Genomic DNA, 27,873 nt, shown 5'->3' with positions numbered 1-27,873 from the left:
CCTCTTAGCTTACTTCTAAACCTGGAGGAACGCTTCTAATCCATAGATCCCCCGCTCACACCTCCCCACCTTTCTCTGACCCTGTCCTCTCTCTGGCTTTTGCTGCAGTACGGTAGTGGCGAGAAAGGCTCCGACTGCGGTTGCCTGTGCCTTCAGCCGACGGAGCAAGTGAGCTGCAGGTAATCCAAAGGGTACCACCACATTCCTACACTATCTCCAGCAGCTCCCATTGTAAAGAGTTGCTGGGGGCGATGTGCAAGAAGGAAAACAGAATGGCCAGTGCATTTTTTTTAGCTCCTCTGTTTCCTTTTTTTGTTAATCATTCATCATTGGAACCAGCTTGACTATCTTGAGCTCTCAACGACAGGAAAGAGGGTGGGGCAAAGAAGTAGGTGGCCACCCTAGAGCCAAGCTCACTTTTACACAGGTCTTCTGCGCGTAACCAGGGAGGGGAAGCCAGCCTGAGCCAAGTCTGCAGGGAACCCGTTCAGGGTTAGCGTAAGAGACTGCGGTGAGTTTTCTAGGCACGTTACGTGTCTTTTCTTACACGTTTATAACGAGAGAAGCTGGGGGAGGTTATTAGCTGAATAATTAATGCAGAAAGTGTTTTCTTGTATTCTATGTCAATGTGGGGAACATCAGCGCTTCAGTGGGGGGTTATTTATTTATTTTATTTGTTGCATTTGTAGCCCACATTTTCTCACCTATTTGCAGGCTCCATCTCCTCTGGAAGGTGACAGATAAATTAGGGCTAAAGAGAATATTTTTTTTTAAATGTTATTTAAAGACCTTAGACTTTTTCACGTTGCTTTAAGAATACATAGCGTGACATATTGCAATATTTGTGAAGCAGTTGATTTCAAAACTTTACATTTTTGCCTAACACCAGTGGAAGATTAAAATTCTAAAGCATTTCTGTATGTAAACAACTTTTCAAAGCTTTTTTTTCCCTCCTAAATTCTTAAAGTGGGGGGGGGGGGGGGGGGAAGGATGGTCCTTTGTTTTAGAACTAGAACTGCATTAGCTGCAACTTCACCCTTCTCTAATAAATGAAACTCGATTGGTGTATAAATGCTTTCAGCCACATGGGCGATTAGGTGAGTCTGCAAAGAATTTAACTACTGCATGCATTCTCCAGCTGTGTGTGGTTTGTATGGGATTTGTTTGCTGCTCTAAGTAGGGAATCTTTTTTTTTAAGATGAAATTTTAGGGAATACTTAAGAAGTGAGCATGCCTGTAACTGGTATAGTTTGCACTTTGATCTTAACCTGTGTCTGCAATGACTTTTTTTATATTTTAAGTAATTCCAAATTGCACTCTACTTGCCAGTCTACAGCATAGTTTATTTATTTTGACATATCTACCCCACATTAGCCCGAACATAATCAAGTTCAATGAGGCTTACAATAAATAAAACAGGCAAGGTTTACAATACCCTTTATCAAAATATTAATTAAGAGCAGTACAAATAAGAACTAAATAATAAACCATTGATGGTCAACCTAACACAATCGAAGACTTTGGGGATCATTTTCAAAGCATTTAGACTTACAAAGTTAACATAATAACCTATGGAACTTTGTAAGTCTAAGTGCTTTGAAAATGAGCCCCATAGTAACCCATAAGTGCTTTGAAAATACTCCTCTTAATCTCTTTAAACAAGTAGATAATGCATTCTAAGACACCTTAATTCTGTTAAGGAAAATGATTTGGCAATCGGATTGTAAAATGCAAGTCCTCCTTATGGTTGGTAACATAGTAAAATGATGGCAGATAACCTTGTCCAGTAAGATGGCTAAGGCTGTACCAGCTGCTCCATGCAGGTAACAGGTTACACCTCTCTGTGCCTTGCTTCGGAGTTGTTTAGGGTGGTGATGAGGATGTCCCACCCTACTTTTCAAGTAGCAAGATGAGAGGAGTAATTTTTAAAAGAACGCATCACTTGTCACTAAATGCCCTCTGAGCTATTGCTATTCTGAAACATTTCTTTTAATTAACTTTGTTTATATGTAAACCATTTTGCTCTGTGAAAGAACCAGATGCCTCTAGTTCACCGGACTCACACTGACAGCCTAAACTTTTATATGCCTGAGCTCATATGCCTTTTTATTAAGTTACAGCAAAAAGTGGCCTTTGGGTGCACTTAATGTGGGTTTTTCTTCTGCACTAAGGCCATTTTTACCGGAGTAAAAATCACCCACTTTTTTCCTAGCTGTTAGTTTTAAATAGATATTTACATAGTAACATAGTAGATGACGGCAGAAAAAGACCTGCACAGTCCATCCAGTCTGCCCAACAAGATAACTCATATGTGCTAATTTTGTGTATACCTTACTTTGATTTGTACCTGTCCTTTTCAGGGCACAGACCGTATAAGTCTGCCCTGCCTCCCGATCTTGACTAAGCTCCTGAGGATATTTGAGCATGGCTGATGGGTAATATGGTTCTAGAACAAGGGTTCTCAACCCAGTCCTTGGGCACTCCTGCCAAAGTGGGAAAGTCTCCCACTGACGGGGGCAGGCCTATAGTGAGGAACTCTGCCCCACTCCTCTAGCATCTTTCCCTTCCCTTGTATTCGTCGCCGCCAATTCCCCCCCCCCCCCCCCCCCCCCCCCCCCCCCCCCACAGACTGGTCTCTCTTCCTTCCCTCCCTCAACTCTCTTCCCCTGAGTGCTTCCTTTTAATTTGTTTCAAAACTTGCCGGGCGGTGGCTGCGATTCGCAGGCACTGCCCTGGCGCCAGCCCCACGTTCTCTCTCTACTGTGGTGGCCCGCACTGTCTGAGGTAACTTCCTGTTTCCGCTGGGGTGGGCTGTGCAGCAGAGAGAGATGTCTGGCCTATGAATTGCTGCCTCCGCCCGGCAAGTTTTGAAACAAATTAAAGGTAGGCTTGGGGGAAGAGGGCAGAAGCGGAGCCAGGTTGACGGCGCAGGGGGAGCGAGAGCAGACTTGCGCCAGCGCACATTTTTCAGTGCAACATGACAAAAAAAATAGGCGCCGGCAAAACTCCGTTTGAGAGAGCGGCCGCTCCCCTGGCGCCCCACCTTGCTACACCACTGGAAGAGGGTTGAGGGGAGATGCTGGCCTACTGGGTGGCTGGAGGGAGAGAGTCTGAGAGAAGTTGGGCTCAGGGCAAGGAGGCTAGTAAAACAGACGGGGTGAGCCTATCTAGCCCATAATCCTTTATACTATTGTTTTCAATAGCGTTTGCTATTGTTTTGGGTGAACCAGTTAACATATATTGGATTCAGCCCATATAATGGCATTCTATGGGCTGAATCCAGTATATGTGGAGACTGCTACCAAAGTAGTTCACCCAAACCAATAGCAAAAAGATTATTAGAAATAATGGACTGCCTATGTTTGCTCCAACTGTAAAAAGTCTAAAGCTGTTCCAGTTGGATAGGCAGTGCCTTAAAAGGTGGAGGAAGAAAGATGATTGACCATGTGGGGCCAGGAGGGTACAGAGACGGGACAGGAAGATGATAGGGGTGAGGAGAGAAAGACGGGGAGGTGTTAGGCCATGGTGGGGGAGGGATAGGGAGAGGAAATTGGACTCGGCTCCAACAGTGGAGGGAGGGAAGGGAAATAGTGGAAATGGCAGAACCATGTGGCAGTGGCGTCGCGAGGGCAGCTGACACCCGGGGGGCGGGTCGCCGCTGCGCACCCCCCCCCCCCCCGGGTGCAGCGCAACGCACCCTCTCCCCTCCGTAGCGCAACACCCCCCCCCCCCGCCCGCGAGAACATACCTGGAAGGCGATGAGGGGCAGGTGGGCGGGCCAATCCGCTGAGAGCACGCCGCTGGGGGGGTGTCAGCGCCTCGCTGGTTCCCTGCTCGCTCTACCCCGGAACAGGAAGTAACCAATTTCTCTCCCTGCCTCCTCCCCCCCCCCCCCCCCCCCCCCCCGCCTCTGCCTGAATGCAAAATATAAATTCCTGAGCTGGTAGTGATCTTCAGGTCTCTCCACCAGTGGTGTAGTCAGACCTTGATGGGAGGGGGGGTCCAGAGCCCGAGGTTAAGGGGCACAGTTTAGCCCACCTTCCCCAGCCGCCGACCCTTTGTTGTTGCTGCCACCGCCAGGTACCTTTGCTGGCGAGGGTCCCCAACCCCCGCCAGCCGAAGTCGTCTTCGGCGCCGGTCTCCGGCGCCTTCACAGGACATCAGGAGTCAGGACTCACAGAAACAGATCAGCGAAGGCAACGGAGACCAGCGCTGAAGAAGACTTCGGCTGGCGGGGGTTAGGGACCCCTGCCAGCAAAGTCAGCGGCGGCGGTGGGAGGGAGGATCGAGAGTGGCGGGGGAGGGTCAGCGGTTGGGGGGGTTGAAAGTAGAGGGGGCCAGGGCTAAATCTGTGGGGGCCCATGCTAGCTACACCCCTGCTCTCCAGGTGAAGACTTCCTCTTCCTTTGCTGCTCCGATAGCCAGAACTCTTCCAAGCTGCTGCCGCCACTGCTGACCTATGCCCATGAATGCTTGGCTTTTCTGCATGCATGAGGGGTCCAGCAATGGCTTCGGCGGCAGCAGCTTGAGGACACAGCCACCAGCTGCAGAGCTTGGAGAGCTCTGGCTGCCAGACCAGAGCAGGTGGTCTTCAGCTGGCACAGCTTAGTGATCCCTGCCAGCCACAGCAAGGGTGATGGCTAATGTTGGTGGGTCTGAGCCCAAAATGGGAGGGACACAGGCCCCCCCATAGTAATGCTACCAATTATGTTCAATACGAAAAGGAGGTGCATTGCTGTTTTTATTTCTTCAGTGTTGCAGTACTTGCCATGTTTCAATTTTGGCGTTCAGATTTCCTTTTTATTTTTCTAATTTCTGATCCCTTGTTCTGTATCTGGTGAAGGCCTGTCTGTGAAGAAGTCATTTCAAGTTGTTTCATACGCGGCAGCTGTGGTGGGTGGGGAGATATCCCCCTCCTTAATTGGGGCCTCCTCCTTGATTTCTGCCCTGGGCCCCAGTCTGCCTAAAACTTTCACTGAGAATATCCCCAACAAATATACACGCGAGAGACTTGCATACCTTGCCTTCATGAAACATAAGAACAGCCATACTGGGTCAAACCAATGGTCCATCCAGCCCAGTATCCTGCTTCCAGCAGTGTCTAATCCAGGTCTAATTAGTAGCACCATTCCACGCTACCAATCCCAGGGCAAGCAGTGGCTTCCCCTCTGTCCATCTCAATAGCAGGCTGTGGACTTTTCCTTCAGGACCTTGTCCAAACCTTTTTTTTTTTTTTTTTTTTTTAACCCAGAGAGAGATCTCATGTATATTCATTGTGGATATTCTGAAACTGTGGCTGGGTGCAGGGCCGCCGAGAGACTGGGCCTGGGGCAAGGCCACTCCCCGTCGCTGCTGCTGCTCACCCCCTCCGTCCGCCACCAGGCCGGGCCCCCTGCATTGAAATCACAGCGCCTCTCATCTCAGTGTGAAAGCACTGCAGGCAGCAGCAGCAGATCGCCTCCCTTCGGGCCTCCTTCCCTCCCTGTGTCCTGCCCTCGCGAAAGTTATGTCAGACGAGGGCGGGACACAGGGAGGGAAGGAGGCCCGAAGGGAGGCGATCTGCTGCTGCCTACAGCGCTTTCACACAGAGGTGAGAGGCGCTGTGATTTCAATGCAGGGGGCCCGGCCCGGTGGCAGATGGTCGACAATGGAGGGCAGGTAGGACTGCGGCGCTGGGCCCTGGGAATTTTGTCCCCCCTGCCCCCCCCCCCCCCCTCTCGGCGGCCCTGGCTGGGTGTGTTCTCAGGACTGCTCTAGAAGAAAGTTGCACCCAGGTTTTCAAAGGATATTTTCCATATATTCAAATGTATCTTCGACAGAATAGAGAACTACTATATCTAAAAGCAAAATGATGCTTGAGCAGCACCCCCCACCCTACCCCCCCAAAAAATCACATTTGCCACCAGTCCTGCCTGTTTAATCACCCTGCTTCTCTCCTTTGCAGTTGCTCTAGGTCCGGGACATTGTTATGGAATTTTAATCCAATATGGGGGGGGGGGGGGAGCAGGGGTGTGTTCAAGCAATTATGAAGCTGAAATCTAAGCTCTGAGGTAAACATCAAAGCCCAGAAGCCTTTTTCCCAAGCTGGGCCTGAACCTTCAAGCCTTTAGGCTGTTCAGATTAACCTGATTTGTGAGGAATTGTCAGGCAGGAATGTCAGGTTTTGATTTTTCTGAATAGACATCTTCAAGCTGGTTTTTCTTCATTCCTGCCTAGCAAGCCTAGGATAGGGCAGGGGTCTTAACTGCCTGTAATTTTAAACTGAAAGGCAAATAGGTTGTTTCCACAAACTGCTGGCTGGTAAGAGATGTTCTATAGTTAATGTAGCAATAGTTGTATCTAGAGTCTCTGTATTTGGATTTAGCTCGCACCCAGTGGCGTCGCGAGGGCAGCTGACACCCAGGGCGGGTCACCGCTGCGCACCCCCCCCCCCCCGGGTGCAGCGCGGCGCACCCTCCCCCCTCTGGAGCGCAGCCCCCTCCCGAGAACATACCTGGAAGGCGGTGAGGGGCGGGCGGGAGAGCCAATCCGGCGAGTGCACGCCGCTGGGGGGTGTCGGCGCCTCGCTGGTTCCCTGTTCTCTCCGGGGCAGAGAGAGCAAGGAACCAGCGAGGCGCCGACACCCCCCAGCGGCGTGCACCCGGGGCGGACCGCCCCCCCTTCCTATGCCACTGCTCGCACCTTTTCAGTAGCTTAAGGTAAATTACAAACAGGTACATGAGAGACTATTCTCTGTCTGTGGAGGGTCTTATGATCTAAGGGAATGATGTAGAAAACTACCATGGGCAAAGGTGCAAGAGAATTGCGCACATTACTGGCCACATGATGCAGAGCAGAAGCTAAATGTGTACAGTAAATATTATAATTTATTAGGATTTATTTACCGCCTTTTTGAAGGAATTCACTCAAGGCGGTGTACAGTAAGAATAGATCAAACATGAGCCAGGAGGTAATTAGAGCAGTAAAAATATTCAAACAACAATACAAAGTATGGCATGGTATATTACTTGCAATGATTACACAATATGTAATAGAACATTATAATTGGTAGTGAAGGGTAAGGCAAAGTTGTAACATATAGGTGAGTAAGAAAGTAGGAAGAATTAGAAAGTAAGATGATTGATTTGAAGAAAGTTGCACGTGAGGTCAGAGAGATGGTTAAATATTATCTCAGGTAGGGTAGGCGTGGATAAACATGTCCCGCTGCACTATGTGCAGCCCGAGTCAATCCTTGTGTGTGTGAGTGAGACTAACAAGTTAGTTACTTCTTCCATTAAAGGCTTGGTTGAAGAGCCAAGCTTTCACCTGCTTCCTGAAGTAGAGATAGTCTTATGTTAAGCGGAGCCTTTCAAGCAATGCATTCCAGAGTGTGGGGGCTACTCTGGAGAAGGCTCGTTTGCGGGTATCACATCGTGTAATGTCTTTTGGGGAGGGTGTAGTTAGTGAAAGTCCTTGGGAGGACCTTAGTGTCCTTGGCGGTGTGTGGAGGATCATCTTATTCTTCAGATACTTGGGGCCATTTCCTTTCGGGGCCTTGAAGATCAGAGACAGAGTTTTAAATTTAGCCCTCTATTGTACTGGTAGCCAATGAAGATTTTGCAAAAATGGTGTGATGTGGTCACGTCACTTGCAACCTTCTATGAGCCTTGCTGCTGCATTCTGAATCAACTGGAGCTGGTGCAGGCCCTTTGTAGTCAGACCATTGTATAGTGCATTGCAGTAATCCAGTCTTGATGTTACCATGGCATGCACAACTGGGATAAGATTTACCTTCTCAATGTAAGGAGAGAGGCAGCGTAGCTGTCGCAAATAGTAGAAGCAGCTCTTAAAGGTTGCTTGGATTTGGGGAATCAGAGTAAGTGTTGAATCTAACTGTATTCCAAGGTTCCTGACTTGTGATTTGTGAAGCACATTAAAACGGTTATAAGACTATTCGCTATTCTACCATAGTGCAGAGAAGTGTACAGATAAGGAGCAAGACTTACTGTCGGGTCTAAGGTGATGAAGGATTAGCCTGCTGTCTTCTGTAGCAGTTGCATCATTAATGGTCTCATTAATCACACAGGGCAAGATACCAGGCCAGCAACATGCTTTTTTACCAGTTCCAGCTCTGATTCCGCGAGCTCGGTATTCAGCTGGCAAAGCACAAAGGGGTTCGCGGAGTTTTTACTGTTTACAGTGGCAGCCAATGAAAATCACATGCTAAACAATGCTAATGAGCTGATTGGTATTCAAAACATGCATTCCAAGTGATACACAAAGGCCCGCCTGCCTTTAACAGGGGAAATTTTATGGGAGTTCTGGAGCAGCTGTAGCAGGCAATTCCTCGTGTAGGCAGTGGGATAACATGTCTTGGGAGCCTCCTCAGGGTTGCTTGCAGACTTTGCAGAGGGCCATGAGGGACCTTATCCCTACGTAGGACTTGGGGCTGTGTGCAGCGCTTGCACACCCTCTGCTAACTTTGCACTGGAAAAATGTTTAAAAATTAAAAATTGCCCCTTTCCCTGTGGCCCCAGCTATGGCTGCTTTGCATCAAAAAAAAGTTTGGAAAAAAAAATCTACGGCTTTCATACACACAGCTTGTGTATGAAAGCCGTAGGTAGCAAATGCAGAGCAGCCACACATAGCGATTTGGCTATGTTCATGCGCAGCTTACAGATTGGCTTACCCCCTCTCCCCCCCCCCCTTAAAGAGCTGCTTTCTGTGTTTGCAAGCAGCTCATTTGCATGCAATGCCCTTTGGGACTCGCTCGCTATAACATTTACTAAGGATTTCAACAAAGGTGGATGCTTCCGGAGACTCTCGTGCATCTGCCCCACATTCCCCCTGATCCAACACCCCCTCCTCCCCCGAATGTTTTTTTTTTTTTCTTTTTTTTAATTTCTTGTTAAATAGCCCTGGTGTTTAACATAACATGATGGTGATATTTTGTATACTGCTATAGTTGCAAAGTTCTAAGCAGTTCACAACACTTGTTAAGAAGCCAGGGCAATTTCGCTGGAGTTAACAGCAGCAAAAAAAATTACAAACAATAACTCTAAATTATTTAAACAAAACAAACTTCTGGAAAAGATAAGTCTTAAGCTTCCTCCTGAATAAAGCGTGCAGATCCCTCTCGTAAATATTCATTGTGGATACCCTGAAAACCTGACTGGCCAGGGTGCCTCCAGGACCAGGTTTGGGAACCACTTTAACTGAACAACCCTAGGAGAGACCAGGTCCCTTCCTTTCTTCGGTTAAACCCCAGTTATTTGTATTCTGTACATTATCTGACTACCTCTCTTCAACCATAATGCTCTACCGGTGACTATTCTTATCCCATTGTAACTCGGTGGCAACTTCTGTATTGCTGCTTGTTAAACACCCCTCCCCTCCCTGTTTCAGTCTTGTCCACTCCCTTAATTCAAAACTTAGTGTGTTTATCTCTTGATTATCAGTTTCAACTAGACTGTAAGCTTCATGGAGCAGGTCCTCTCCATTATGGGCTGGATTCAATAGATGTCATCAAAGAGGTGTCAGGAAAAATCAGTCCTCGGCATTATTCTATAAAGGGCACTCCAGGCCCAGTGGTAATTCCCTTCCCCATCTTCAGGTGCGAGGACTTTAACGCCAACTGAGACCTGTTTTAAATCATGATGTGGATCCCTGGAATTCTAGAACACTGTGTGCCTCTTTCGAGCTCATCCTTAACCCACCTTTGCTTCTCCGATGGCCACACCCCCTTTTGGTTTGGGTGTGCAGCATTATAGCACACGCATCTGGATGCACACATTCTATAATAGGTCATTCAGATTTGGGCACCCAAATGTGCATACAATTCTGGCATGCACATGCAACCTAACAAACCAATTAACATCCATAGGAACATGAGTGTTGAAATATTTGGACAGATCAAAGGTCCATCAATCCCAGTATCCTGTTTCTAACAGTGGCCAATGCAGGCCACAAGTATCTGGCAAGATCCCAGAACAGTAAAACAGGCTTTCTGCTGCTTATCCTAGAAATAAGCACTGGATTTTCCCCAAGTCCATCTTAATAATGGCTCATGCAGTTTTTTCTTTTAGGAAGTTATCCAAACCTTTCTTTAAACCCAGCTAAGCTAACTGCTTTTACCACATTCTATGGCAACAAATGCCAGAGTTTAATTACACATTGAGCGAAGAAATATATTTTCTCTGGTTCATTTTAAATTTACTACTTAGTAGCTTCATTGGATGCCCCCTAGTCCTAGTATAATTGGAGAGAGTAAACAAGCGATTGACTTCTACCCGTTCCGCTCCACTCCGTACTGGGTGCTACTACTGATGTTAACTGGTGCCAGTTAGGGATTCCTGGGGTCTATACCTCTGTACAGTGCTGCATTCATCTTGTATTCACTATGCAAATAATATTCTATTACACTTTAAAATGAATGGTGGTCAGTTTTTATCTGGAAGAAGTTTAATACAGTGTCTAGGCCGAGGTGGGCTTCTATTTGAAATTTTTTACTTTTTAAAAACATTTTTCTAACTAGGGTTGGGTTAAAATAAATATTGCTAAATTTCCTCATATAAGAATGGTTTATAGCTGATGTAACTATGTTGCAAAATCTTTTTCTGGATCAAAGGTGTTTTGCCTCCCTAGCAATGAGTCAGTTACTCTACTATCTGGGAAATGTCTTTCATTGATGTCATGATAGAATGGTGGCCACACAGAGGTTTATTGATATTTGCCAAGAGAGAGTTCTAAAGTGTCCTTCATAAATCCATAACAAGTCTGACTTCACAAATTAAAATTTAGATGTCTGTGTACCTAATGGAACTGGTAATTTCTGACCATAGGAAACCTGGGTTAGATTCTCAACCTGGTTCCTGCTTTTGGGATCAGCAGTGGCAGGGATAAACTGCAAAATCTATATTCCAGACCCTGGTCACACAGGATTCCAGCCATTAGTCTGCAATGCAGGGGCGTATCTGGACTCCGGCGGTAGGGGGGGCCAGAGCCAGAGGGAGGGGGCACATTTTAGCCCCCCCCCCCCCCGCCAACCCTCCCTCCCCGCCGTCGCTTACTTTTGCTGGTGGGGGACCCCAACCCCCGCCAGCCGAGATCCGCTTCCTCCTCCGAGTCCTACCTTTAAAAATATTTCTTCAGCTGAAATCCAGTTTCGGAGTCTGACGTCGCAGAATGTTATGACGTCAGTCAGACTCCGAAACTGGATTTCAGCTGAAGAAATATTTTTAAAGGTAGGACTCGGAGGAGGAAGTGGATCTCGGCTGGCGGGGGTTGGGGTCCCCCGCCAGCAAAAGTAAGCAACGGAGGGGAGGGTTGACGGCAGTAGGGGGGCCAGGGCTAAATCTGAGGGGGCCCAGGCCCCTGTGGCCCCACGCAGATACGCCCCTGCTGCAATGACTTCTTTTTCGGGGATGTAGTTGTAATGCATAAAGGAAGCTACAGCAATGTGTGTACCCCTTGGTCAGAAGATTGCACTTGCAGTACAATAGATGGGAGATTGAGTGCCATGTAAACTGATTTATTGAGATTTATTAACTGGCACCTTTATGAAGAGATTCACCCAAGACACAGAAGCGTAGCCAGGTGGGGCGCAGGGGGAGCGGTCGCTCCCCTAAGCAGCGGTTTTAAAAAGTGGCGCCTATGCGCCTCAACGCGAGAAATCTTTTTTTTTTCTGCTCCCTCTTCTTCTGCCGGTGCTCTCCCGTCGGCGCGGTCACTTTTACTTCCCGATGCGTCTCCCTCCTGCGCCGGCGATTATCAGTTAGCCTGACAGCGTCGGGGCTTCTGCTGCTTCTCCTCCTCAGGCGCGCGTCCCGCCTACTCTAAGCAACTTCCTGTTTTGCGCAGAGGTGGGACGCGCGCCTGAGGAGGAGAAGCAGCAGAAGCCCCGATGCTGGCAGGCTGACTGATAATCGCCGGCACAGGAGGGAGACGCATGGGAAGTAAAAGTGACCACAGATGGGAGAGCGCTGCAGAAGAGAGGGTGAAGCCAATTTGCAATCTAGCTGGAAGGAAAGGGGAAGACGGCAGGGAGCTGGATGGGAGGGTCAGAGTGAGAAAGGGAAGGGACACGTGCTGGTTGGAAGGAGGAAGAGAGGGGCTGGATGGGATCCTGAAAGAAAGAGTCAGAAAGAAGGGGAGGAGAAAGATCTGGAAGAGACAGTTACTGAATGGAGAGTGGGAAGGGACACATGTTGGTTGGAAGGAGGAAGAGAGGGGCTGGATGGGATCCTGAAAGAAAGAGTCAGAAAGATCTGGAAGAGACAGTTACTGAATGGAGAGTGGGAAGGGACATGTTGGTTGGAAGGAGGAAGAGAGGGCCTGGATGAGATCCTGAAAGAAAGAGTCAGAAAGAAGGAGAGGAGAAAGATCTGGAAGAGACAGTTACTGAATGGAGAGTGGGAAGGGACACATGTTGGTTGGAAGGAGGAAGAGAGGGGCTGGATGGGATCCTGAAAGAAAGAGTCAGAAAGATCTGGAAGAGACAGTTACTGAATGGAGAGTGGGAAGGGACACATGTTGGTTGGAAGGAGGAAGAGAGGGGCTGGATGGGATCCTGAAAGAAAGAGTCAGAAAGATCTGGAAGAGACAGTTACTGAATGGAGAGTGGGAAGGGACAGGTGCTGGTTGGAAGGAGGAAGAGAGGGACTGGATGGGATCCTGAAAGAAAGAGACAGTTACTGAATGGAGAGTGGGAAGGGGCAGGTGCTGGTTGGAAGGAGGAAGAGAGGGACTGGATGGGATCCTGAAAGAAAGAGTCAGAAAGTTCTGGAAGAGACAGTTACTGAATGGAGAGTGGGAAGGGACAGGTGCTGGTTGGAAGGAGGAAGAGAGGGCCTGGATGGGATCCTGAAAGAAAGAGTCAGAAAGAAGGAGAGGAGAAAGATCTGGAAGAGACAGTTAATGAATGGAGTGTGGGAAGGGACACATGTTGGTTGGAAGGAGGAAGAGAGGGCCTGGATGGGATCCTGAAAGAAAGAGTCAGAAAGATCTGGAAGAGACAGTTACTGAATGGAGAGTGGGAAGGGACAGTTGCTGGTTGGAAGGAGGAGTAGAGGGGACAAATACTAGAAAGAATGGTCAGAGAGAAGGGGCAGGTGCTGGAAGGAAGAGTCAGTGAAATGGGTTAGAAAGGGGACAGACGGCGAAAGGAAGGTGGAAGAGAAGGGACAGACTCTGGAAAATAGGGAGAGAGAAGGAAGAAAGGGGGCAGACATTGGATGGAAGGGGAAAGAGTGCAGGCTGGATGGAAAAAGTAGAGGAGGCGCACACTAGGTGGAAGAGGGTTAGGGGCAGACACTAGATGGAATGGGGAGAGAGAGGGGCATCCTATTATTTCAGGGTTGTTGTTTTTTTTTTTTTGCTAACTCTCCCCCCTTTTCCAGCACCTTCTCTTTCCTCCCTACTGTACAGCACCTTCTTTCTATTTTCACTCCTCTGCCCAGTGTATTCTCTCTTGTTTTCTCTCACCCCCTCCAGCATCTCTCCCTAACACTCCATCCAGCTGGATGGAAGGGGATAGGCCTCTAAAGGGGTTGAGTGAGGGTAATTGCTGGCTTGGAAGAGGGAGGGAATCTTGGAGGATGCTAGAATAAAAAAAACAGAGGGGGGTACTGGACATTACACAGGGATGAGGACCAAGAAGGGGTATGGTGCACATGGGAGGAGTAGGGATAAAGGGAAAATGCTGACATGGAAAGGAGAGAAGGACAAGCAGGAATGCTGCATACGAGGGGGGAGTAGAATGTCAGGGAAGAGACAGTTACTGAGGGAGAGATGCTGGATAGAGGTGAGGGAAAGAGGACATCCTGGACGGAGGGGGGTAAGAGAAAACGAAAGAGAACATACTGGTCAGAGGAGTAAAAATAGAAAAAGGGTGCTGTACAGAAGAGAGGAAAGAGACGATGATGGAAGAGGGGATAGCAAAAAAAAACCTATGAAATAGGATGAAGAGTGGGAGGGCTGGAGTAAGGGAGATGAAAACTGTAGGCAGATGTGGTTAAAAATAAAAAGGAAGATTGAAGACTAAGTAGTAAAAATGAATGAAGTCTAAGAAGCAGAAAACTAAATGATGGAAAGCTGAAAGGAAAAGATCAGTTCAGAGGAGAGAAAGTGAAGAAAGCAGGAAGGGAGAGAAGAAGTGGCAGATGAACTGGAGATCATGTGAAGAAAGTTAAGAAAAGCCAGAAACTGGAGACTGAGACAAACATGATGGGGAAAAAGAAAACAAAATGACCAAATAACAAAGGTAGAAAGAAAACATTTTATTTTTAATTCACTGAATGGAAAATGTCAGTTTTACAGTAAGTTTACACTGCTTTCTTTATATTTTGCAGAGTGCTGTTTTGATTTCTCTTTCTCTAGTGTTGCAGTGTGGCTTCTTGGGTTTTAAGTTTAGTCTACATATTCATATTTTAACTTTGTGGTAATTTATTCTGTACCTGGCAAGGGTGTTCAGTGTTTTCTCTGTTTGCACCTAGTTTCTGTTTAAGCATCTGTAAGAATTCAACTTGTTCCAGTTTTCTAATGGGCATATTGATGTTCTAGTTCCTACTGTAGTATTTCCTGTGTTGCATTTTTCTAGATAAGGTCTTTGTTGTGTTACTTCTGTAAATCTGTGGTGTTATGGTCAAGTATTATATAGATTTTGAGTGACTTTTGTAGGCTTTGTATTACAGGTACAGCTGTTCCTCGGTAGAGTACAGGGGCATTCCTGCTAATGGTGTCACCGGACTCATGGCTGAAGAATGGAGTGTTGGTTCTCCTGAACCACAGAGGAAGGGCCAGTGGCACCAGCACTGCACTCTTCAGTCATGATCATGACAACACTAGCAGCACGAGCACTCCTGGTTGACAGAGTATGAAGTGCAGCTAAGTGCTAAAGAGCCAATGTGGGGTGAGGATGCTGTAAGTTAAGAGTGTGAATGGTAAATGACTGCAAATACTTTGCTTCATAGTTCAGGAAAAATTCAGTGAAAAATGTTTGGGCAATTCATAATGTGTTACCGAGTAGCATTCTTAGATGACTATCAGCTAACTAACCATAACAAACATAATAGCAATTTTTCTATTGTGCAATGCGTTTCTCCACTACCAGGGAAGTAGACACATACTCATACTGTTTCCTGTGGTTTCCAATTTGACTTCTGCTAGTTAGTTGTGTGATCGTTGCTGGTGCCTACTTTACAAAAGTCTGCTCCCCCTGACCTTAAAACCTAGCTACGCCTCTGCCAAGACAGTGTACAGTTGTCTTTGTTCAAGGCTACATAACATCCACCTACATGTAGAGGAAGGAACACGAAGATAAAATGTCACAGTGGGCATCATAGCAGTGAGTAGGGTTGGAGCAGGTTCAAAAATGGCTCAACTCAAAGAAAACATTGAGAGACAAAATTCAAGATTTCAGTGTCTTATCACTAAATGTTCTGAAGAATACATTTCAAAATTTGTAAACAGAATATTTTATTGAAACTGAATTACATGCAGGTTCACTATGTAATTCCCTGTCCCCACATGGTTTACAATCTAATTTTGTACCGGAGGCAATGAAGTTTGTGAGTTGCCCAAGATCACAAGGAGCAATAGCGCTCTAACCACTAAGCTACTCCTCTGCTTTGTAGTTGCTGTTACTTAAAATATGTTTTTTATAAATTCATCTTCTAGCAAGTGTTGAGAGAAAAACATAGCGGCTTCCAAAGCCTGGCCTCGGGTGCATTCAGCCAATCAGTATTTTAGAGTACATCTAACGGAGATGGAGATGCAGGTAGAGCTTAAGGAGTACATGAAATTCTCTTGGCTTTTCATTGTGGCTAGTCTGAAATCCTTACACTAGTTCAAGTAAAGATTTTAGGAGCTACTGAGGTAGTTTGGAAGGAGGGGGGTGCTATAGTTATGCTAGTGTCCAGAATAAGCACAATAAATATGCATAACAGAGAATTGCATGTATTGGACTGAGTGCTATTGGACCAGTGGTGTAGCCAAGGGTGGGCCGGGGTGGGCCCAGACCCACCCACTTTAGGTTCAGGCCCACCTAGTAGCAGCACACCTACAATGTGGCTGGCAAGGACCCCAAGCCCCACCAGCCAAAAACTCCCAACAACTGTTTGCTGCCGGTGAAAATCTGCTATTTAAAAGGTATATGGGGGAGAGGGGATGTTTGAAAGACCATATGGCATGCAGGCGAGAGAGGGAGAAACCAAACCACTTGTAGGACAAGGCGGAGTTCTGCCCACCCACTTTGGGTCCAGGCCCACCCAAACTTGGGTGTCTGGCTACGGCCCTGTATTGGACTGAGTGCTAAGTTTATGTATGCAGCTATCCGATGTATATTACAGATCCTAAGGGTTTTTTTTTGCGGGTATTAATCCGCAAACAAAACCTTTTTCCGGAGATGGGAAGGCGGTAGAACTAGAGGACATGAACTGAGGTTGAAGGGGGCCAGACTCAGGATTAGTAATGTCAGGAAGTATTTTTTCACAGAAAGGGTGGTGGATACGTGGAATTCCCTCTCGCAGGAGGTGGTGGAGATGAAAACGGTAACAGAATTCAAAAATGCGTAGGATAAACATGAAGGAATGGATCCTCAGAAGCTTAGCAGAGATTGGGTAGCTGCGCTGGTGGTTGGGAGGTGGGGCTAGTGGTTGGGAGTCGGGGCTAGTGCTGGGCAGATTTCTACGGTCTGTGCCCTGAAAATGGCAAATACAAATCAAGGTTAGGTATGCATATAAAGTAGCACATATGAGTTTATCTTGTTGGGCAGTCTGGATGGACCGTACAGGTCTTTCTCTGCCGTCATCTACTATGTTACTATGTTTTTGTTTTGTTTTGTTTTTACTGTGGGCTCTGAGGAGTTAATGTAGAAAGCTGTGCATTTTCTGAGTGCATGGCTTTTAATGCACTTAATTTTTCTGCAGAAAGCTTGCGTCTCCTGTGGTAATCAATAAGGATGCAAATTACTGCCACATTAAACAATGTGCACTGTCAGAAATAATAAACAGTGCACTGTAGCAGTAATCTGCAGTTCATTGCCAAAATGTCCCCTTTCTGTCGGTGCGCGAGCAGTGATTTTTGGCTCATGCATTGATAGGAAGAGACCTTGTTTTTTATTTTTTATGTTTGTGTTTTGTTTTTTGTTTTTAATAAACACTACCATCCGAAAGGTCACCTCTGCAACCACCCCCCAGAAATAGAAATCTGCCCTTTATCCCCAAATTGCCTTGCAGTCTAGTCAATCCCCAGTTCTCCCCCAAATTGGTATTGCCTCCTCTCCCCAAGTACCCTCAAGAAGGGGCAGGAGTGATGCCCACTCATTCCTGCTTCTGTGCCACAATCTTTGAAAATTACAGCACCTGACCCCCATGTGATGCATTCTGGGATACACGATGTAGGGTCCATCTGCCACATAGAAATGCTGCCTCCTGTGGAGGCGGCAAGATGGCAGCATGATTCCCGGCTTGTGAGTGGTGGTGGTGGTGGTGCAGTTTTGCTGCTGGTGAAGTTTTTACCTTTGGGACATGATGCCGAATACAAAGAGGAAGGGGATAGCGAGAACAGTTCCCTGTCCTGCCTCTACTTCGTCCCCTGTACAGCAGAAACTTGATCATTTCTTGTCCAGAGCCCACTTATGAAGATAGACAAAGGAATGTTTTAACTGGGGCATGAAACAACACTTTCTCCCCCAATTTCTAACACTCCTCTGTGGTGTCGAGTGGGAAACCGCAAGCTGTCGGAAGTGCTGCGGACAAAGTTTCCAGTGAGGGCCTTGAGCCATCTTGAGGTACGCTGGGGGATGAGACTCTAGGAGCAGCAGGAGTTTCTGCTGCACCCACGGAGGTGCCTTTGGCGACTGATAGTTCAGATGCTGTTTGGATGAACAGGGCCGCCGAGAGACTAGGCCGGGCCGGGGGCAAAGCCGCCCCGTCTCCGCCCGCCGCTGCAGTCCCCGGTCTCACCTGCCTGCCTCCACGGCTCCGGGCCCCCTGCATTCGAAGCGGCAGTCACAGGTCGCCTCCCTTCGGGCTTTCCCTCGTCTGATGTAACTTCCGGTTTGCGCAAGGGCGGGACACAGAGAGGGAAAGCCCGAAGAGACGCGACCTGTGACTGCCGCTTCGAATGCAGGGGGCCCGGAGCTGAGGAGGCAGGCAGGTGAGACCGGAGACTGCAGCGCCGGCGGCCTGACCCTGGCGCCGGGCCCGGGGAATTTTGTCCCCCCCTGCCCCCCCCCCTCGGCGTCCCTGTGGATGGAGTGGATCCAAGTATGGACTAACGGCCTTCATTTCTCCCCTGAAGAAGTCTTTCATGAAGCAGAGATCCCCTGTAGGGATTGAAGAACTGAGATAAGTGTTGCATAGCAACTTTACATTGATATGTTGTGGTCAACCTAATTATTTTGTATTTTTGGGACTGATGCTGTACCTGGCATGCAGAAGCAATTGTTGATATAAAATAGGCGTATCTGCATATTTGAAAAATTAACATTTTTGTACCCTCCAGTATAATTGCTATTATAACCTACAGCATTACTCAACTAATTGCAATTACTAATATAGGAATGGAGGAGTAGCCTAGTGATTATGCAGTGTGCTTTGATCCTGGTGAACTGGGTTCGATTCCCACTGCCACTCCTTGTGACTCTTGGCAAGTCACTAATCCTCCATTGCCCCAGGTACAAAATAAGTACCTGAATGTACTATGTAAACTACTCTGTAACCACAGGAAGGCAAGGCAGTACGTCAAGTCCCATCCTCTAGTTGTTCTATGTGGTAGTAAAGTCGTAATTCTGTTCCATGATTAAAGAATATAAAACCTGCCCCTCCCAATTCTGTAATAAACACTCCATGTTCCTCAATGATGGTGCCAGGATATTGGGTTAATGCAGGAACAGAAACTCCTTCTGCTGTCCCCAAACTAACTGCTAATATTGGTAGGGCTAGGGCCCCAGTGCCATTCTGCTGCCTATGCATCACGTTCTACTACTACTATTTAGCATTTCTATAGTGCTACAAGGCGTACGCAGCGCTGCACAAACATAGAAGAAAGACAGTCCCTGCTCAAAGAGCTATGTAATAAAAGTAAGCCAAGTATAGGACAATCAAGCCATTGTGACATCACTGATGAGGTTGGCTCTTATTGGTGGCCTGAGGCATTATGACATCACAATATTAGCTCTGGTTACAAGAGACTACTACTATTACTATTTATCACTTCTATAGCGCTACAAGGCATACGCAGCGCTGCACAAACATAGAAGAAAGACAGTCCCTGCTCAAAGAGCTTACAATCTAATAGACAAAAAATAAATAAAGTAATCAAATCAATTAATGTGAACGGGAAGGAAGAGAGGAGGGTAGGTGGAGGCGAGTGGTTACAAGTGGTTATGAGTCAAAAGCAATGTTAAAGAGGTGGGCTTTCAGTCTAGATTTAAAGGTGGCCAAGGATGGGGCAAGACGTAGGGGCTCAGGAAGTTTATTCCAGGCGTAGGGTGCAGCGAGACAGAAGGCGCGAAGTCTGGAGTTGGCAGTAGTGGAGAAGGGAACAGATAAGAAGGATTTATCCATGGAGCGGAGTGCACGGGAAGGGGTGTAGGGAAGGACGAGTGTGGAGAGATACTGGGGAGCAGCAGAGTGAGTACATTTATAGGTTAGTTCTATTTCCATTTCTCTCAACTTTATTTGTTGCATTTGTATCCCACATTTTCCCCACCTATTTGCAGGCTCAATGTGGCTTACATTATGCCGTAATTTATTTATTTTTATTTTTGTTACATTTGTACCCCGCACTTTCCCACTCATGGCAGGCTCAATGCGGCTTCCATATTATATACAGGTACTTATTTGTACCTGGGGCAATGGAGAGTTAAGTGACTTGCCCAGAGTCAGAAGGAGCTGCCTGTGCCTGAAGTGGGAATTGAACTCAGTTCCTCAGTTCCCCAGGACCAAAGTCCACCACCCTAACCACTAGGCCACTCCGCCATTTCCGGAATGAGAAATACAAAGTGGTATTGCACTAAAGTTCATAAGTGATAAAGTAGATGAAGCATTCAGGTATGGAGAGTTCATTGCCGGAATGAGAAATAAGGTGGTATTGCGTTAAAAGTTCATTAGAGACAAAGTATCTAAGCATTCAAGTATAGAGAGTTCGGATTTGATCAATTCTGGTAAAGTTCATTAGAGACAAAGTATCTAAGCATTCAAGTATAGAGAGTTCGGATTTGATCAATTCTGGTAAAGTTCATTAGAGACAAAGTATCTAAGCATTCAAGTATAGAGCGTTCAGTTTTGTTCAACTCTGGTATAAATTTCGTTGTCTGGTATTTAGGATGGATCGCTGTGGTAAGCTTTTTTTGAACAAGTTGGTTTTTAGTGATTTTCGGAAGTTTGTTAGGTCGCGCATTGTTTTTGTGACGTTTGGTAGTGCATTCCATAGTTGCGTGCTTATGTAGGAGAAGCTGGATGCATATGTTGATTTTATATTTTAGTCCTTCTATCGTTTAGTCCTTCTATAGTTTACTCCCTAGTTTCCCCCCCCCCCCCATTGCCATACTCTGTCCTTACCCTCTTCCAAACCATCATCTTCCTTCCTCTGACTCCCAACCCCAGCAACTTCCCTAGCATTTAATCCCTCCTAGTGCCCAACTATTTTCTTCTTTTCATCTTTCCAGCTTTTTGTTGCCTTTTTTTCACTACCTCTTTCACCTCAGCTTTCACAGTCCTCTTCACGCACTTGCTCAATCCCTTACTAGCCCCTCCGGTCCTTCATTTCTTCTCTTCCATTCTCCCCTTCGCCACCTGCTCACCTCAAACATTGTTCCTCTCTCCTTCCTCCCTCCATTTTTCCCCTCTTGCCCCCTCTGTTTGAGGTCTACAGGATTTATTTAAGAAGCCCAGTACTAAATGCTTTCTCCTCCTTTGGGCTGTGGGATAAATGTTTTAGTATATAGGGTCCTGTGTATATACAATTCTCAGTGGTAGGGCAATAGAAAGGATTGGAACCTACTAATATAGTAAATGACGATAGATAAAGACTCTCACAGCCCATCTAGTCTGCCTAACGAGGCGACCGGAGTTGCACCTGCCATTCTGTTCAGGTTACACCCCTTGTATGGACACCATAAACAGAGCAGTTGGCATTTTGCCACAATGTCAACCTCATGTAGGTAGTTATATTTGATATAATCTTGGAAGAGTAGTTTTGTAACTTTGGTTGTAGCATAATCACATTCAACATCAACACTTGATGAAACCAACACTCCAACAATGTTGCAAACTGACATGTCACTTGTTCTCAACTTTAAAGAACTGAATAGTGTAAAAACAACTGTCCAAACTACAAAAAAATAAATATTGCGTTGGTATAAACACTTCATGAATGAAGAACTGAAATTGGAGCATATACTCAAAAACAAAAGTCCAATCCCATCCTGAAATCTCTTAAAGTAGTATATCTTTCCAATACTTAAATCTATTCAAGACCCTACGCTCCCCATCCTTTCCACTTGCATCCTTCCTCACTATACTTTATACCTGGTCTCCTGGATCATGTTCCTCTTTCTTACAGACATGCTTTACCCCTTTTTAGCCCTCCCCCCACTGAAGATACCATTCTCTTTCACTCTTCCTAATGCTCTTCCTGCCTTCTCTCATTCTTACTCCCCCACCCCTTCTCACCCTTGCTAGTCCTTTCCAAGCCCCTCCTTCCCTCGGTTCTCTACCCTCTCTATCCTCCCAATATGAACAGGCTACCATGAGATTACACATTCACTATACCCCCTCCCACCATGCATTTGTACTGGCTGGCAACAGGAGACATGTTTAATCGACATTTGCTGCTGTGAAAACAAATCTTGCAGATCTTTTCATAAAATGTTGGCCCTGAGGCAGCAAAAGATGACATCATAGCAGCATGACACGTTTAATGACCTACAGAGAAGCACCATCAGAGGGAGATTCAAATGTAAATGATCTTCTAGTAGTTTGCTTTTGGGAGGGTGGAGAACTGAGGGAAGGAAAAAAGGGATAGAATGCTTCATGACACTTTGGGCCAGCTGCCCCCATCTTCCTCTCCTCACTCCTTCTAAGGAGTCTAAAGTGCTGGCTTGAATGCACTTTTTATATTTCCTTCCTAATGTGCAAGGTGACACCTTCTATCCCTGGACTGACAGCAAGCCCCCCTCACCTTGCTTCATCCTGTCCACACTTCTACTTAGGAGTAAGAGTTCTAGAACCTTCCTCCTTTGAGCTGTAGAAATGACACTTCTAAGGCCTTTATTACATATGCAAGGAAGAAAACACTGTTAAGTACCCTTTCCTCCTGCTGGTAGGATGGAGCAGGGATGGAGTGGGAATCTAATTGTCAAGGGAATGGACCAAGGATTGAACTGGCAGGTAAGAGAAGAACTTGGCATTGTGTGAAAGAGGGGTAAAAAGGACTAGGGAAAGACAAGAGTACCTGGCATTGAACATAACAGGGGGAGATAGGAATGAAAATTAGTTGTGAGAGGAAGAGAGGACTGGGGAATTAAGATATAGAGACTAAACAAATGAAAATATATCCTTAATGAGTATAATAATGTGGAAAAAGCAGTGTCTGAATTGTGTATTACTACTATAAATCATTTCTATAGCGCTACCAGTCGTACACAGCACTTCACAATTGAATTCTGTATCTACTGAAATACCATTCTTGTACAAGGTTCTACATCTCTCTGGGAACAGATATGCTTTTTTTTCCAGTTTTGTCTATGGAATAAATATTCACTACATCTGGACCTAAACTAATATTTCTAATTGTGTAAAGTAATTAGGTCATATGATTACCCAGCAATTTCAAAATAGTATGTAATAATATCAACATTTTTTCATAATTAGGTCATATGATTACCCAATAATTTCAAAATAGTATGTAATGATATCAACATTGTCAATTTAGAGTTGTCAAGAATTGTCTAAATGCTTTTTCATGTTTCTTCTTAAACCTACACACCAAAAAAACCTGAATATCAAGTTCTCACCCTAATTAAAGTGATTTGCACATCAACTTAAGCCGTTATGAATACAGGGAAAAAACTGGACTTGTACTTGACAACATCAAGCCTTGAAGCTGTAGTCTATTGGTAGTGAACATACAGCTTCTGCTGTTAACGTCAACAGGCTCTAATGAGAGCCTTAGTTAAGGAGGCTACAGCAAGGAGCCTGTATTGAGAGAATGGGTATCTATTTGTCAGGGTGTATAGACTTCCTCCTACAGGAGAAATTTAGTGCTAAGAAGCTCAATTTAACCCCTTGAGGGACAAGATGTATGTCAGAAGACAATGGACCTCCCTGGCCTGGAAATATCTAGGTTTAAGAATCTGCAGTTCACATTGGCTAATTACAATGTCATCCCATGTATTTGTTGTTGAACCCGCTCTAGTTCTGAAGTTCTACAAGGTGCATACCCTGAGTCTCTAAACAGGCTTTATGGATTATTCTTCCCCCCTCCTCCCCACACCCTACGAGTTCTGGACTGGTTAATTTGCCTTACCTCAGGGGGTGCTTAATGTTGGTCCTTAATGTCCACAACCCAGTCAGGTTTTCAGGATTTTCCCAATGAATATAAAATAGATCTTATGCATATTCATTGGGGAAATCGTGAAAACACAACTGGATTGCAGAACTCACAGACTGACATTGAGCGCCCCTGGCTTAACTGATAATTTTGTCCTGTCAGACCCGTCCAGAAACCAACCCTACTTAGAATAAACAAGCATGCTTCCATTCTGAATTTCTTCTCCTGTTTTCTTATCACTTCTGTTTGAAGTAGCTCAGTTTTACAATGCCTCTAACTTCTCAATGGATTTTGTAGGCACTTTCTGGCACAGTTGGAGAACTTGAGTCTCAGTAGACTACAGCAGCCCTTTGTTTGTTGGTAAAGGTAATAAGATGAATGCAACATTTGACTGTAAATGTGAACATGAGCTCCATTGTTTGGTCATTCATGAGTATTTTAAGGCTGTATGATGCCCTTAAGGGTGAATCACCCAGAACTACTTTGTTTCTCTTTCTTTATTTGCTGATTGACAGATATAACCCACTGGTTCTGGACTGATCTGGTAGGACTAAAGGAAAATTATTGCTCAAAACATAATTTCTCCATGTGTACTGCTTTGTCTATATTGTAGAATTGGCTGATACTGACCCCTGACAGGCACAATCATCAAAGCACAGGCTGTTGTCAGGTCCCATACAAATAGTTATTGCAGTTCACCTCTCTCTGCCTGAGCATTTCACCTTTTTCTTTGCTTCTTGCTCTTCCTTAGGTGACATTTTACCCTCTTCTGATATAGTACTAAGAGCCACTTTTCAAGGTGGAACCCTGTCCCCTCCCCCCCCCCCCTTTTTTTAAATTAGGTTCTCTTAAATGTTTTCTGATTTTTACCACTTCATTTAACAGTGTGGTATATGAAAACTGTCTCTCAGAACAATAAAGGACAATTTCTGATTTACCCATTCAATACTAATAAGCTCTGGTATAGCTAATCTGGCTCACAGCAGAGCTAAATGATGATGAGAGATTAATAGCGACAAGAAAACCTGTTTACTGGTTCATACTCCATGCAGGATACAGGGCTTCTTTGAAGGGCACAGACTTGGATACCTGCATTTCCACAGGGTCAGCAGTTTTAAACCAAGAACAATTTTGTCTCTCACAGCAGTATCACTAACTGTGGCATAAATTCACAAATTGATTTCATGTTCTTTGTTTTGGGTAGAGATGACTGTGCTGCAGGGCACATGGGTAGAAAGTGTTCTCCAATGATTTCCAGCTGCTTCTCATATGATGCCAGTGTTCAGGCAGCAAACAGCTCCGTACAGAAATGGCCCAGGCTGTGGTTCCTACACCCGATAGCTATGATACTGTTTCGGTCTGGGGGAGGGGAGAGGTTCTGCACCACTATTTTTAAAATGCTTAATTTTCAGCGGAATTCACCTAGTAATAAAAATGACCCACCTCTCACGCTAGAAATATTTAAACCACTTAGGGGAGGGAGTCTTTTTTACATAGACGTGCTGGCGTTTTTAGTACGTGTTAAAATAGACGTAAGCTAAAGACGCCAATGTATTTCCTACGGGCATCTTTAGCGCGTGCCTATTTTTAGTGCACATTAAGAACACCAGTGTGCCTATATAAAAGACCCCCCCCCCCCCCTTATCTTTTTCATTAAAATGTAGGAGTACAAAAAGAAGAGGTGAAAAGGAACACATGTCTTAAGCAAAAAAAAATATATATATATATATATATACAATGTTAACTTATAGGTTTAAATCTTTAATTGGTTGCATTACAAATACACTGAATATTGAAGACAACCGTTTTCTTATTGAATCTAAAACAAACTTTATTGTCTCAAAATGTTTTAATATTTATATATCACAAATCCAATAAAATGGATCACTTGCACACTCAATCTTTCATTCATCCACATCAATTTGATATACTTCTCTAATAAATCATTAAAACATCTTATTATTGCACATATAGATCATCACACATCAACTGGACCTTCTTATATAACTATCTTGACATGTCCTATTGTATATCGTATTTATTACAATAGGACATGTCAAGATAGTTATATAAGAAGGTCCAGTTGATGTGTGATGATCTATATGTGCAATAATAAGATGTTTTAATGATTTATTAGAGAAGTATATCAAATTGATGTGGATGGAGCATTGGGCTGAGAACCAGGGAAGTCCAGTTCAAATCCCACTACTACTCCTTGTGATCTTGGCAAGTTACTTAATCTTCCCATTGCCTCAGGTACAAACTTAGGGCCCTTTTATTAATGCTTAGTGTACTTTAATACAATTAGGGGCCTTCTTACTAAGCCACGTCTACGCATGCCCAACACACGCCAAAATGGAGTTACTGCCCGGTTACCACGTGGCTCTTCTGGTAATTTCATTTTTGGCATGCATCCAATATGCGCGGCTGAAACACGCATATCAAACGTGTCAAGTGGTATTTGACGCACTTAGGTCATTACCGCCCGGTTACCATGTAAGACTTTATACCTCTAGGTCAATGGCTGGTGGTAAGGTTGCAGACCCAAAATTGCCACATGTCCATTTTCGTCAAACGTTTTTAAAAAAGGTCTTTTTTTTTTTTAACAGGCGTGTGCCCAAACCCCGTGTCTACACTACCACAAGCCATTTTTCATCACCCCTTAGAGTGTGCTAAATGCTAAGAAGCCCATTTTATCCCTATGGGTTTCTTAGCATTTAACACACAAAGGGACCTTTTAGAGTGTGAGCCCTCTAGGGAGAGGGAAACACCTAATGAACCTTGAATGTAACTTGCCTTAAGCTATAGCTGAAAAAAGATGTGAACCAAATTCAAATAAATGAAGAAATATTTCCCCCTTTCAAGAGAGAGAATAGGCCGTGTGTCAGCAAAACTGCCATCATTAGGTTCTAAATCCTCTGCAAAACTTTAGATGGTCTTCAAGTGCTCTAGAAGTCTCATAGAAAATGTTTAGGAAGGGGATAAAACATGCCTCATTTCTCTTTCACAGACAAGAAGAGGCAAAGATCTGCAATCAAATGTAGACATTAACATTGTATAAGTAAGTTCATAAAACATAATAATAATTAAATCAACTTTTGTAAAACGAATAATAAAACACCAGTATAGTGGCATTCAGTGCATGAGACAGAGGGTTTTTTGGTTTTTTTTAAAGAACCAAACACATTTATACCACTAGGGCCAAAATGTATATGTCACAACAAAGAAAACGTTCAAGATGATGTGGATGTTGAAGCGTGTGAAACCTTATCTTCCCCTAAATACCTTCCGCAATTTGGTCCAATCCGCTGTACTTACCCACGTTGACTACTGTAAAAGTGTTTTTGTTGGATGCAAGGCCCAAGTCCTGAAAAGACTCCAGACTGCCCAGAACACAGCAGCCAGCCTTGTTTTTGGTAAATCATGGTTTGATAGTGTAACACCTCTCCGTTTCAAACTTCATTGGCTCCCTATTTTGGAACGAATAAATTTTAAAGTCCACAGGATGATTCATAAGATTATCTACGAAAATTCCCCAGCCTACGTGTACAATCTAGTTGACCTTCCTACCAGGAATCGCTCCAGATCTTCTCGAACTTGTCTGAATCTACATCTTCCCAACTGTAAAGGAATCAAATACAAAACATATTATGCATCCAGTTTCCCCGTTATTGGCAGCAAGCTCTGGAAACACCTTACCAAGATCGATTTGAACAGTCAATGGTCTTTTACCTTTCCGGAAGCTACTGAAAACTCACCTTTTTAAGCAAGCCTACACATATGATGGGACTCAAATTAGATATTCATCTGTGATACCTGGATCTACTACTTAACAGAACTTAAAATATGTTTTTATCCTTCTGAATTTATCCCTATTCGAAACATTATTATTCATTCTTCCTTACTCACAACACATTACCCCAACTTTCATCTTTTCCCTATTCCCTACCTCTATCACCTTTTTCCTTTATCCTTTTTACTGTCCACCTTCTTATATACTATGTTTAGATGTTTTTATTCATTTTGTTTTATCTTGTAAATTAACTAAATGATGTAAGCCGCATTGAGCCTGCTGACAAGTGGGAATGCGCAGGTTATAAATCTTACAATACAATACATTCCAAGTGCTTTTAAGTCATAGCTTATCACACCAGCAAAGTAGTGAATATACAAGCAACCAGCCCCAACTTGAGCAAATGAATTATAATGCAAACTTAGCTTGCAACTTAATGTGAATCTTAAAAGCAAGGATATAACAAAAGAGAGGGAACGAAGTACAAACTAAAGTCCAAACAAAAAAAAAACAGCACCACGGGCCTTTAAAAATGGAACACAGTT

At 45.0% G+C, this 27,873-nt stretch overlaps 1 protein-coding gene across 2 annotated transcripts in view; it reads left to right on the top strand.

Moving 5' to 3' along the window:
- The first annotated feature begins 402 nt into the window (after positions 1-402).
- Positions 403-27,873, top strand: part of SPTSSB (serine palmitoyltransferase small subunit B) — a 33,797-nt gene continuing 6,326 nt past the window's right edge. The window contains exons 1-2 of one of the 2 annotated variants that reach the window (XM_030216167.1): positions 403-511; positions 26,546-26,596. The gene's annotated coding sequence lies outside the window, so the exon portion shown is untranslated. The remainder of the gene's footprint in view (positions 512-26,545; positions 26,597-27,873) is intronic. The other variant, XM_030216166.1, reaches the window with a different exon arrangement.

Source organism: Microcaecilia unicolor, chromosome 10 (genome assembly GCF_901765095.1).
Source record: "Microcaecilia unicolor chromosome 10, aMicUni1.1, whole genome shotgun sequence".
NCBI lineage: Eukaryota > Metazoa > Chordata > Amphibia > Gymnophiona > Siphonopidae > Microcaecilia > Microcaecilia unicolor.
This window is presented reverse-complemented; position numbering and strand designations above follow the sequence as displayed.